At 40.7% G+C, this 12,701-nt stretch overlaps 1 long non-coding RNA gene across 4 annotated transcripts in view; it reads left to right on the top strand.

Annotated features, from left to right (window-relative positions):
- The window catches only part of LOC310914366, a 51,954-nt gene extending 43,834 nt beyond the window's left edge, over positions 1-8,120 (top strand). For 2 of the 4 annotated variants that reach the window (XR_014591013.1, XR_014591016.1), the window contains exons 3-5: positions 1,022-1,157; positions 2,400-2,594; positions 7,929-8,120. This is a non-coding gene — a long non-coding RNA (uncharacterized lncRNA). Of the gene's footprint in view, positions 1-1,021; positions 1,158-2,399; positions 2,595-3,138; positions 3,923-7,928 lie in introns of those variants that run through there. The other 2 variants (XR_014591014.1, XR_014591015.1) reach the window with 2 other exon arrangements.
- The last annotated feature ends 4,581 nt before the right edge of the window (positions 8,121-12,701 follow it).

Below are 12,701 nucleotides of genomic sequence, written 5' to 3' on the forward strand. Positions count from 1 at the left end.
AGGTGCTGCAGTGGGACCCAACAGTATAAAACCTGACTTTTTATTAAGTTTCTATAAAAAATATGAGACCTGACTAAAAGAATAGGTAAATGTATCAGTTTTTCTACCCTCCAGTTCATTCACATCAATTGAAGACCTGCCCTTGATTCCAAGAATCAAGCGACGCCACCCTATTTTTAAAGAGTTCACAGTTCTAGTTATTGGTGGAGGTTCCTTAGACTGGAATTTACTGTAAGCACTTGTCATAGTTATATGAAATCTTTATAATCCGGGGGGTTAGAGATGTTTCCTGTTTTGAACTGTTCTTTTTTGTGACCTTGGTGTCAATGTATTGAGGCTCCACACACATTTTTCAGGACTTGGTCCTGTCCATCTGTGACAAGTTTGTCAGCTGACAAGAGATGAGACCCTGTGAATCTCAGTACAAAGGACAAATATTCATCTTCAAACATAAGATGATTTCACACTTAATGAAAGTTTTTGGATTTCCATCACTATCATCAAGGTTGGTTTAGTTCTGTTTAACAGGAAAGAGATTGTAGGCTACAGAAAATTAGTTTGACAGAAGGTGTCATGGCCTAGGGTCTTGGTAAAAGTGCAGAGTAGGATTTCAGTACTTAATGAACTGAGAACATCAAGTGATACACAAATATTTTGCAGACTGAGAAAACGTCTCTAAGAAAAAGAAAAAGTTGGTCTATATGTTGTCATTGGAGAATGAAACTGATTTATTTTTTTTTAAAGAAGCTGCATTTGGCTTAGCCTGTATTCTGTCTCCTCTTCTGCTGGTTCTCCTTGTGTGTTTCAGCTCTGCTTTGCTGTGTTCACTACCTGGTATTTTCCATGAGCAATCATATAGATAGCAGTCTGCTACTGGAGCATAATAAAAACTGATCTAACTTCTTAAGGCATGGTATTCAAAATTTCCAAATGATAAAATGAACTTGCTTTATTTAAAGGAGAATAATTAAATGGTTTGCCTTCCTCCCAATAACTACTTCTCTGTAACATGGCTGGAAAGAAAGAAGGAATCCTATTGGCATTCCCATTGGTGAAAGTCAGAACGTAAGGGTCTGGAACACATCCAGTAACGGAATGAATTCCAGTCCTGTGTCAAGATGATGTAACCACCAGGGGATTGCAGATGCCAAGCACAGGTAAGAAAGGACTCGGCATTACCACTTCTTTCTTCTCTCTCTGCTTTCTTTTGCACTCCTGTTTGTGATAATTCTCCCCTGCGTTCTCTACAGTCAGTGGGATTCCCAAAAAGTTTTCAGCAAGAACAGGAATAACAATGACTGTAGGCACTTTAATACACTTTCACTTTGGCAAGGAGACACAAGTATTTTCCCACCATTCTTCTCCCCATTAGCAGCAGCAGCAGCAGCTCTTTTTTTTTATACCTTTTTTTTTGTCCTCAAGCTCATTTTGCTCTAACACTTCTGAAGGGTTGTACTGAAGTCACTCTTCAGTGAGTAACCAAAATAATCAGGTATTAATTACAGCTAAAGAACAAGGTCCAAAGCATGATTCATTATAATTCTTCAGTTCATCTAGAGTAAATAGGACCTTATCTGTGGGGCTGCCTAAGTTTTTTACCTCAGTGATATGTGGAAACTATAGCTCAACATCTTGGAGGAAACTTTGAACCCACTGCACCAGTTCAAACAGGTTTGTGGCCTTTGGCTTTGTAATCTTTGCCTTGGTTCACTGTTAGATTTGAATGATTGCCAAGTGCTGTAAAAACCTGGAAATTGGATATTAATCTTGAAACTCTTATTTAGATTCTTTTCCCAAGGAAGATGTAACACAATAAACATTGCCCATCTATCTGGCCATGGGAGAGTGTTTTCCACTTTTGTTGCAACTCTTATTCTCAATGAGAGTGGAAGAAACTCTGCACTTTTCAAGAGTAGAGACTGAAGCTACAAAGAAATGCAAAGATGTCATTGCTTAAATGACTGTATGGTTATTTTCATTAATAATGTGGCTTTGCACTCGTGTTAAACATTTTCAATAAAAGGTATCAAAAGGTTTTGCAAATGATAATTCACAAAACAAATACTTTTATTTTTGTGTGTTCACAGATTAATTTGTGCTTGAGATTGTAATCTGTAAATGCCCCTACTGGTCTAAGAGAAAAAAATAATACTTAGGATTTATGCCTGGTAGAGCTTTTTAGCTTCAGCTGTAGTATATGAAGAAAGTGGGTTGTATAATCATACCTTGATTATTTCACTAAATTTCCTTTTTGTGCATTTATTTGATAAAAAAAGTGGTGGTTCTGTTCATCCATGGATGAAGGCAGCATCCAGGGCTTCCCAAGAACTTCATAGGCCTTGAAATTTCGTATACTCTAAGGACAATAACATCAATTTTTCTTTCTAGGGGATTTTAAGGTCTGAAGTGAGCTGTTGCTCATTCCAATGCATTGCAATTGGGACCAGGGCATGACCTGATCTCCTCCTCTATGAGGAGGTCATGCAGAAAACCCAAGGTAACTCCTAACTTGGGTGAGCAGACCAAAAGGAAAGAGTTTAGCAAGAAAACCTGTGTATTTCTTAAAGGTGGTGCCTTCATCAAGTGCAAATCAGGTAAGTCCAGTACAGTTAGGATTTGTCACTTGATTTCTTGCGCTGATTTACCCTGGTTTTGGTCTGACCCTCTGCTCCTGACATGCTTACAAAGAGCCAACTTTATTTGCAAGTCTAATAATGTGGCTGAAACTGGTAATTACCATACATACTTCTAGAAGATCTATAATATAATTAGCAGCTGCTTTGAGTTGCAAAATTACAATAAGAGAAGATTTATGTGCTTCCCTTTAACTTAAGCATGGTTTACTTCGATAAATACAATTCTGAGATAAGAATAAATGCATATTGCATTGGGCAATCTTCCCTGTGACACTGAGATATGTATTACCTCTTTGCTCCAATTATCCAAAATGATGTTGCTTTCCCTTTTTCCCTGCGTTGATTACCTTTTCAAGTGTTCTGTACCACCCTTGCCAAAGGGGTGCAATTATCCCTACAGGTTAAACCTCTTGACTTGGGGTGGAGAAGTTGTGCAAACGCGTTTCTGGTGCGGCGGCTCAGTGAATCAAACCTTCTGCCCTTTCATAACTTCTTTCACCAGGAGTCTCACCTGGGAATCTAAAGAAACCTTGGTGGTTTGGGTAGGAAAATGACTGAAGCCAGGGAGCAAGAAAACTGTTCCTGTGCCCTGGTCTGCCTGGTCCCTCACCACTGTGCCTCCAAAGATTTCTGATTTGCCTCCTTCGGTCCTGGAAGTTCCAGTGCGGAAAGAATGTCCCCTAGATGTAATTGGAAGCCTTTAGAAAATTATTTACCACTTCTCTAGAACTTCATTAAGCCAAAGCTGACCTGATGTAGTGAACGAACTGTGGCCAGTACCTTCTTAGGCTTTGAAACTCAAGGCAGGATCCTTGCTGGCAAAAGGTCCAGCTCTTTCTATCTCAGAAGCTCAGAGGATTCTCAGCTCTTAAAGGCTAGCACCACCACAGGGAGTCCTTCCTGTCACAACCTTAACAAAAAGATGTGTGCCTTCACCAGAATTTCATCCCTTTCAGGCATTGTTTCTCCAGTGGGACCAATGACTTAAGTTCTTCTGCTGAGGGTTATGATTGCAGAGCTCATTACAAGGGTCTAAACTCTACTGAAGGTCTTCTTTGCTTTCCACTCATATGTAATATGATGAAGATAAATTTATTCCAATGCCTTTCAAGTCCTCTGTGCTCAGAAGGGATTAAGATTTAAACCTTTACTGCCCCCTCAAAGAAGGTGGAGTGAACATCAAAACAGCCTTGTGACTGAAAGTCTGACTGAAGCTAATAAAAACCTGTTCTCTTGAAACATCCTTGTTACTGCAAGAGGAGCACATCTGTAACCTGCCAGCCCTCAGTTCCCTCGTACTGCTGTGGTGCAGTTCACTGATTAGAGACAATACTAGATACACTTGTGATAAACTCTTTGTTGGGCCTCTGATCTGTGCAGGGCTGTGCTCTCCTGAAAAGGGGAAGCACAGACTACGTGCTGTGCAGCACTGCTCACCTCGCTGATGTAAAAGCCAAAACACCAAAGAAAAGATCATGACAATAATAATGATAATGATTATGATGATAATGATAAAAATAAAATGACGTACTTGGAAAATCTCTCGTGTTACCTTGACTTAGCCTGAGCAATTTATAGAAAAACTCCCGGTTCCCAAATCTTGAATTGGGAAGGAAACTCCCAGATGGCAAAATTAGAGGCACAGTTATAATTTATTTAACAATGGAGTGGCTTTTCAGAGGTAAAAGAGGAAATACTTCAGATTTAAAACATTAAAGTTGCCTGAAGCACAGAGTGAGTGAATTGATGATAATATGGAACTCTGGGTTTGACTCCTCATGAATGTGTCCCTATCGCCAGAATTTCAGTCCCAATTCAGAAAGATTTAAACTATTTTTTGGAAAGGGACTAGACCTAATGAAAGCTTTTCTGCTGATTTTGATACGATTTTGAAAAAAACCCCAAATAATAATAAGCTTTAACCAGTGTATTTTCTACTTCACTCTTGTAGTAGTAACACTGCTCTCCCAAAAAACTGCAGGATGATCTGGGACTTCATCCAACTCATGCTGAAGTCTTTCCACTTAAATAAAATCCTTAGTGAAAAAAATTAGAGGTGATTCCCTAGTAAATGCAATACTTTGTCTGTGATGGATCTTGCAGTTATTCTTGCATTTATTGCAAAGCCTGGTACAGGATGCTTAGGAGAACTGCACAGCATTACAGGCCTTTGTTTGAATTCTATCCTTTTTATTTTGAGAATTTTTTTTTAACATAAAAGGAGGAGGAAGAAATTTATGAAAATGCAGACTGTGTCAACATCGTTCAATTTCTTGACTTGTCATCTTGTCTCAGTTCTAACTGGAAGAGCCTGAAGAAGGCCCTATGGCCAACTTGTCAGCTCTAATCTCCCCTTCTATTCTTAGCGGATATTTTATTAACACTTTTTAAGACTTTTTTATTTGTTTTGTAGTCTACATGCTGAGGCAGCAGCCAGTTTGGTTTTCTTCATCTTTCTCTCTTCTTCCTGAGAGAGAGGTTGGCTCTTCTGCCATCAGAGTCCACAAATCACAGCAAAAGGGATTGTTGCAGTTTTCATAAATGTGGTGTTACTTGAAAATTATAGACTGCAACTGCTTATTGCAGTTCTGTGCAATGGCTGTAAATTGGGCCCTGTATCTTTCTGGTGACAGTCATTCCCGCAACAGGCCTTTTAGGAAATTGGAAGGGAAATTAAACAAGAGCAAGGGGTAGCCTTCCTTTTATCTTTGACATGCCTTCCTGAAATCCTTATCTATCATATTCAGGCAGAGATGCTGCTGAAATGGTGGTGGATTTAGATGTTGTCTGTCTCTGAAGCTACAGACTGCTGATCCTGCATGCTCTTTGAAGCAGCTCTGTTGACAGGGTCTAGATAGACATAAAATTTTATGAATGATGGACCATGATGACATGGCACCAGTGGAATATACTATTTCTCCATTTTCACTGTCCATTCATTTAAAAATCATCTTTCTCAAAGCCATTTGAAAGGGTTAAGCTGAACACACTGGGACCATAGGTAGGGAACTGTTTGCAGAGAAGATTGAGTGGTCAGTAAAGGGAGGCTACATGGTGACTTTATTTCTCTTACCCAGGAGATAAAGATGAGTGCACTGAATGTTCTGTTTCCCCCTTTTCTTTGGCTGTCTGCACTGTGGATTGAGGCATGCAGGAGTAAACAAGTCTGCCTGTTTGGTTGCTCATTCCTTGCAGGATGTGTGTGGAGGTGTGGACAGCTGGGATTGTCTGGTTGTCCACTGGCCTAACTGCCTGAGCCAGCACAAAGGATGGTAGGTAGTGCATAGAAAACTAATATAATCTACTGTTACATATATATATTTATTATATAGAATATATAATCTAATAACTATATAATACCATACAAGGAAGGATAGTGTAAATGCAAGGTGGTTTCTGGGATTCAAAGCTTTCCTGAGGTGATGCACATTACTCACTGCCCCGTGTGCTGGGATGTGCCCAGTCCTAATCCAGCCCTGAAGTCCTGGCCTTCCTTCAAGTTTGGTTTGATGGGAAGGGCTCCTCACCTAACCTTACCTTTCTCTTCACCACTGAGCTTGCCTGAAATGAACTCTGTGTTGACACTCGTGCAGGCAAAAAGTCTCTGTCTGGAAAGAAAAGGCCTTTTTATATCTGTTCTACAGAAGAAGAACACATGTTAATTCTGGCTATGGCAGGTCCTCTAGGCCCACAACTCTGACACACCCAATATAAAGAGAGTTTAAACAAGCACTTACCCTTAAGGGTGGGAGGGATGCTCAGTTTTATCACCTCACCACACCCCAGTCCTGGTTCCTCCAGGCCCTGTTAGAACAGCCAGGTTTGTTCCCTGTGTGCAAGAAGTGCTGAATTTTATGTCATTCAGCAGCCCACCTGCTCCAGGGTACTCTGTGTTGCCAGAAAAGGGTCAGGTACAAAAACACCTTTTTGCATGGGCTGGGGAGAATCAGTCAGTGCTAGGAAATGATGGATTTGACAGCCTCACACATCCCAAACCAAACCAGAGACCCAACCTCGAGACACCTGTGCCTCTGCAGCATTGCTGGTGCCAATGGAACGGTGCCTCACCTGAACCCAGCAGGACAAACCCCTGACACGCCCAGTGGGAGCTGGCACCAGCCCGTGGTTGTTCATCCTCTGCCAGGGCAAAGCCTGGATTGCTCTCTGTGCCATGTTTAAAGGAGCCTGGGCAAATTACCAGGCAGTTAAACCCAGTGATCTCCTTATCTTTGCTATTAGTATTGCTTTCGATTATTCTGAACGAGAGATGGCAAGAAACCAGATTTGCTTTTGATCTGTAATACCATGTGTTTACTTTTCACCAAGCCCAAACAAAGAAAACCCACAGCTTTCTTTCACTTTTGTCTTTCCCCTAGTTGTTTTCATGTATGAGCACAGTGCTTCAATGTTCAGGCTGTAGATGATGCCAAGGAAAATTGAAGTCCAAACCAAGAAGCTGCTTTCACTGGAATTTAGAAAAACAAATACAGAGAGCTGTCTGTTGCTCATTTTATTTCATTTTCAATAAATCTAAATTTTGGGTCAGCTCAACCTGACAGTGTTTATCTAAATAAAAATGCAATGGTTATGGGAATGAGAGCTGGTCCTTAAATCAGAGGAGGAGACTTTGATTAGTGTTTGGCTAGGAAGAAGGCAAGTGTCTAAAGCAAGAGGATTTGAAGACCTTGCCATGTTCCACTGAACTGGAATAAATTTTATCAGTACCTTTGAAGCAAGTAGAATCAGACTCTAAATTAGTGATTCTGCATTACTTAATAGCTCTTACTCAAATCTAGTGCTTCTGGCTAACTTCAGTTTTTAGCTGGAGAGCTGACTGGAGGGGTTATTTGAAGTTGCTTTAAACATATATGCTACTAAATGATTTACTGGATATTTAGATACCTATAATCCTGGAATTAGACCTACTGGGATATAAATCCCTGAAGCTCACAAGCAGTTAAATAATGACTAAACGGAAAAAGAAAAACCCATCTAATCCTTTCCATGCCAAGGTATATAATAGCACAAAATTGGAAAAATCCATCTTCCACACCAAATAGAGTGATTACAAATGAAGGCAAGAACATTATCCAAAAATATTGGAAGCTGGAGAAGCACTGTGATCAAATAGAACAAACAATTCCTGAAAGAAAGGGAAACTACGTTAACATTTATGTATGTGTTTTACAGAGTCTGTTTGACACTGAGTTCCTTCTGTAGATGGTTTTATCAAAATTTTGAGCCAACTGAATTCCATACATTTATTGCAAAGTTTTCCTTTCACTTTGCCAGGAGGGCATATCTAAAGCTCTCATAAGGAGACTGGAACCATGGGCTAGATTTGCTAAGATCTGTGAAATTTTTTCTGCCCTATTGGAAGGAGATATGGACTGGATTGCCAAGATGGAATTTTACCAGCCTGCCTTCAAAGCCTACTCTAGACAGGAGAAAGCTGCCTTAGGACTTCAGTGGCCCAGGAACCAGGTCCTATAAGTATCCTTGTTCTGTGTTTTCCACTTCCTGTGGCTTGGAAGTACAGTTCTCATTGTAGCAGGCAAACTCAGGAGCAACATCCACAGTTCTGGTTCCGTTGTGCCAGAAGAAATGGTTTTGAAGGACCTCAGCTTGATTCAGTGCTGATCCAAAATACTGCACAATGCTGAAGAAATGAGGAAAGTAAGTTTAAGCTGATGGGATGGTGCTTTGCACAGCTATTGCTGAAAGGGGCCAGTGGTGTTCATTTGATGGAGTGCGTGAGCCTGTGTGTGCAGGGCAGCATCTCTTGAATCGAGGGTTACTGTGTGCACTGCAGGGATCCTGTGGGAAAGGCAGTTATACACTTCCATCCTCATTCCCAAAGTGTTCCTGGAAGAGCCAGTTACTGAACTGGCTGTGGTGCTTCCAGCACTGTGTCTGGTCATTCTGAAATTGATTTCACAAATATTTCATGTGTGCCAGGTGGGCTGATGAGGACGAGGTGAACTCTAAGAAGAATTGATTCTACCCTTGCTCTGCTACAGAACCTCATCACCTTAATATTGCAGAAGTTCATCTGCGTCCTGCAGTGCTGGTGCTAAGAAATGAGGAGCAAATCTCTCAGTAAGGTGACTTACATGTGACTAATGGCAAATACTGCAGGGCCTGGCCCTGCACCTCTTCTGTATAAATGTAATTTTGTACAAATAGTCACATTCATTTGCAACCACTGGATGTATTACTTTGATCATTTGACAAAACGAGCAGAGGCAGGTAATTAATTTTGGTTATTAGGTGTTTGTCCAGTATTCACAAGTAGGAGTGGATCATGGTTACTCTGCCTCTGGGGGTATTTATTTGCATAATTTCCTTTGTTTGGTAACAATGTGCGATCCAGACACTGGGGAAGAGTCATGTAATCCCTTTCTGGTGGGATGTGTGTGTTTACTAATACCCATGTCCAGTTTGTGTGGATGTATTTGTGGCCAGTCTCTGCCCACTGACCCAGGTTGTGTTCCCATGCAGGAGGACTTGAATGGCCCCTGCCCATTTCAGGAGGAAGCAAGAGGCCTTGGCCAAATGTATTGGGCTGTTGTCATGTATTTCCCAAACTTCTCCAAATCTCAAGGCAATTTTCTGTGCTTTGCACTTCAACATATGATTTATGTGAGCGAGTTGTGGAGCCAGTGCTTCCCTTGGTGAGTTTTATTCTACAATAGGAGTTATTGAAATGGAGAAATGACAGAGGCCACAGACCAGAGTTTCCAACTTGCAGCTCTGCCTGTCCTCCTCCCCTGGCTCCTCAGCACCAGGCATTAGGGACTGGCTGTTTCATGAGCCTCAGGATACATAGCAAAGCCACCAGCTTTTCTGAAACTTGCTACTAGGTCAAAAGAGCTTTCTTAGAGGTTTATATTTTTGCACAATTTAAGAGCTCCTCCAAAAATTCCTCTGAGAGCAGAAACAGATAAATGTTAAGCTTCCTTTGCATTCCACAAGAGGTCCCAGCTGGTCTTTCTCTTCCAGCAGTAACCCTGGGGCAGAAGGCAATGCTTTTTATTTCCTCTCACACCCTGCAAAACAAAACCTTAATAAGGCTTAATGCAATTGTTCTTCTCCATGTGTAGTTTGGGGGGGTTCCCTTAAAATCTCTCTGGATGTAGAGTTGCCAGGGACATTCTAAATACTTCGGCTGAAATTCTTTTCAAATTTTTATCACAGGGCTTCTCACGTGGGTGAATCTCAACTGTAGTTTCTATTTCATCTGATTTTTAAGGCCAGCAAGAGCCATTATAATAATCTTGGCTGAGTCCCATAAGCCAGAGGGTTTTGCTTAGTGATTGCTGCATGGAGCTTGTGGTAGAGCTTGAGCACATAGTTTAGAAAGACATTCAATCTTGATTTAAAAACTCAAGTGACAGGAAGTTTGTCATGGATAGTTTACTATCTACCCTGGCTTGTTCTTGTGGATCAATTGTCTGAGTCACAGAATTTAGGCTGTACAAGAAAAGGAAGCAAAATATAGCAGTGTCTCCCTTCACAACCTAAGCCTCAGATGAGACTAAAAAATTGAGTATATTGAGATTTACTTTTTACAAATCTGTAAACAAGTAGTTTCAGAATTTCACAGAAATACACATTAAGAAAAGACTCCTGGAGAGCTGAAGCTTTGTCTCTAAAATATTTGTAGTGAGCTTCCCACCATCATTTTTATGGCATCTGAAGTGTTTATTTATGTCCTTTGGAGGCTTGATTCTGGGAGATAGGTTGGAAAAAGAAAAAAGTTGCTGTTCAACAAGTCAACAGAGAACTTAGAGTTGATAATTTGCCTTCACAGAAAAACCTGAGTGTTGCATGTGCTGAAAAAGTGTCTGGATCTGTGTTGGTTGTGCTGCAGTCAAAATCTGCCTGATTGGACTTTGTGTTCCACTCCAGCCCACATGAGCTTGTCCTGGAAGTTTGCTGAATTCACTGCATTCACTTCTGTGTTGGTAAATGGGGTCTCAATGTTCAGATTTCATGCCTCACTCCTGTTTGCTCAGTGTGGGAGCACAGGGCACGAGCTGTACAGGGGTGACCTGAGCCTTGGTTGGCCTCTTGGCAAGAGTCTTGTCAAGGAGCAGCTGCAGGCAGCACCATCTTTTGCCTTCTTTGTGAAGTTGGACCATTGCAGGAGCATTTCCTTTGGCATCAAGGAGTCCTGAAGGTTCCTTGAGAAACTGGCTCTGAGCCATGAGAACACAATAGTGAGAGACAAGGACAAACAGAGGGCAGGGTACCAAAAAGTTATGTAAGGTTAGACAAGTCCAGGTTAAGGTCCTGTGGTAATGAAATAAGGGCTGTTCATAGGAGCAATCATGTTCTTGGTTGGGTTTTTTTTCTTGTTTTGGTTTTTGTTTTGTTCTTCTGTGTGGGGTTTTGCTTGTTTGTGATTTTTATTTTTTTTTTTCTTTCATACTCTGTAAATGTCTTATCAAAGTTCAGAAAGGAAGTCTCTGCTAACAAGCATGGGGAAGAAAACATTAACTGAAGGCCAAGCTAATAAATCAATGCCTATTCATTTAAGACTTTGCTTGTGGATGAGAAGAGTAATTGCATCAACAGTTGATTAGGCATTAATATCTGTAACAGGCATTAAACCACTGGGAACTTGTAAATGGGGTAACTGGTCTAGGACTGGATGGGAAGGGTCTGATTTCAACAAACCTTAAGGAATCAGGAGGTGGTCAGGAGCACAAGGGTGCTCTGCAGGTGCTGGTACTGCTTCTCCTCTGCTTTTTTAGTCCAGATTTTACTCGATGAAAGTTACTTTCATACTGAAAACTTGGAACACCTTTGACCATCCAAACGTAGACTGAATTGTTTCATTGTCAGTAAGTTAAAGGTTTCATTTTTCACAGGTTTATCAATCACCTAAATATCCAATCTTTCAGTGTTTAACTGATATTTGGACTATAATGTTTCTGTGTCGTTAATGAGGAGCATTTTATGTTACATAAGGTAATTGTTTTTAAAATGTTTTTGTTTACTAATACAGTTGTTCTCTATACTTACATGAGAAAATATCTGAATCGCCACATGATGCTAGGTAATTTTCAATTATATGTAAATGTAAATATAATACATACATACATAAGTACACAATGAAGTCACATTAACCACAGCTGAATGGTAAGAAGGAGAACAGCACTCCTCATGTGGAAACAAGAAATGAGAGGGAAAACCCTTCTCTGCACTGAATTTCGGGATTGATGTGTGTCCCAGATTATTTAGGAGTGAGATTTCATTGCCTCACCCAATATTCACTGCTGGCAATAGATATCCTCCTGTTCCACAGCAGAAGTGCCATTATTGGCAGGGACATTGCTGGGAACATGTCAGTGGTGCAGGAGCTGCAGCTCCTCTGCAGGTGCGACTCGCTCTGACCCATTCACATCACAGTGAGAACTTTCTCAAGGCTCCAATTATTTCCATCTGGTAAAGGAAGGATGCATTTGTCACAGGTGTCTGTTGGCCTTTTCAACTCTGAGTGGCCACTCTCCAACTGGCTCAATGATGGGACTGTCCACAGAGGAAAGGGGAAACATCCCTGTGTGCACACTTCCTTTCAGAGCAAATCTTTATGCTGTGAAGAGCCTAAGACATTTCAGCACATTTTGGATTGGTTTTCTAGGGAAAAGGTTTGGTGTGGGTATTTGCTGCCCATTTTATCTTAAACAGTCTGGAAAAGATGGCTATCATATCCTCTAAACTCTTAATTCAGTAATCTCATAGCAATGTCCTCTCTTTTTAAAATTTTAAGCTGAAGAGGACCCAGCATGCTTTGGCTTTACTTCTCAAGTTTTGCCCTTTTATTTCTTTTTTTTTCCTAACAGGCACAAGCCTTAAGCACAGGTGGCTGCTGTGGTTTTTTATTTCTGATGATAGCTATTGACCTGCCAACTGGGTATTCTCTTGGTAATAGTAAACAGGTTCCTAATGGCTAAACTTTCTTCCATTTAAATTCTGTAGTCCAAAAATAATCTAGTTTTTTATTAACCAGGGAACATATTATTAAACACATACATCATTTTTACCAGACTGTACCTC

The sequence above is a fragment of the Zosterops lateralis genome (genome assembly GCF_965231275.1).
Source record: "Zosterops lateralis genome assembly, chromosome: 12".
NCBI classification, from domain to species: domain Eukaryota; kingdom Metazoa; phylum Chordata; class Aves; order Passeriformes; family Zosteropidae; genus Zosterops; species Zosterops lateralis.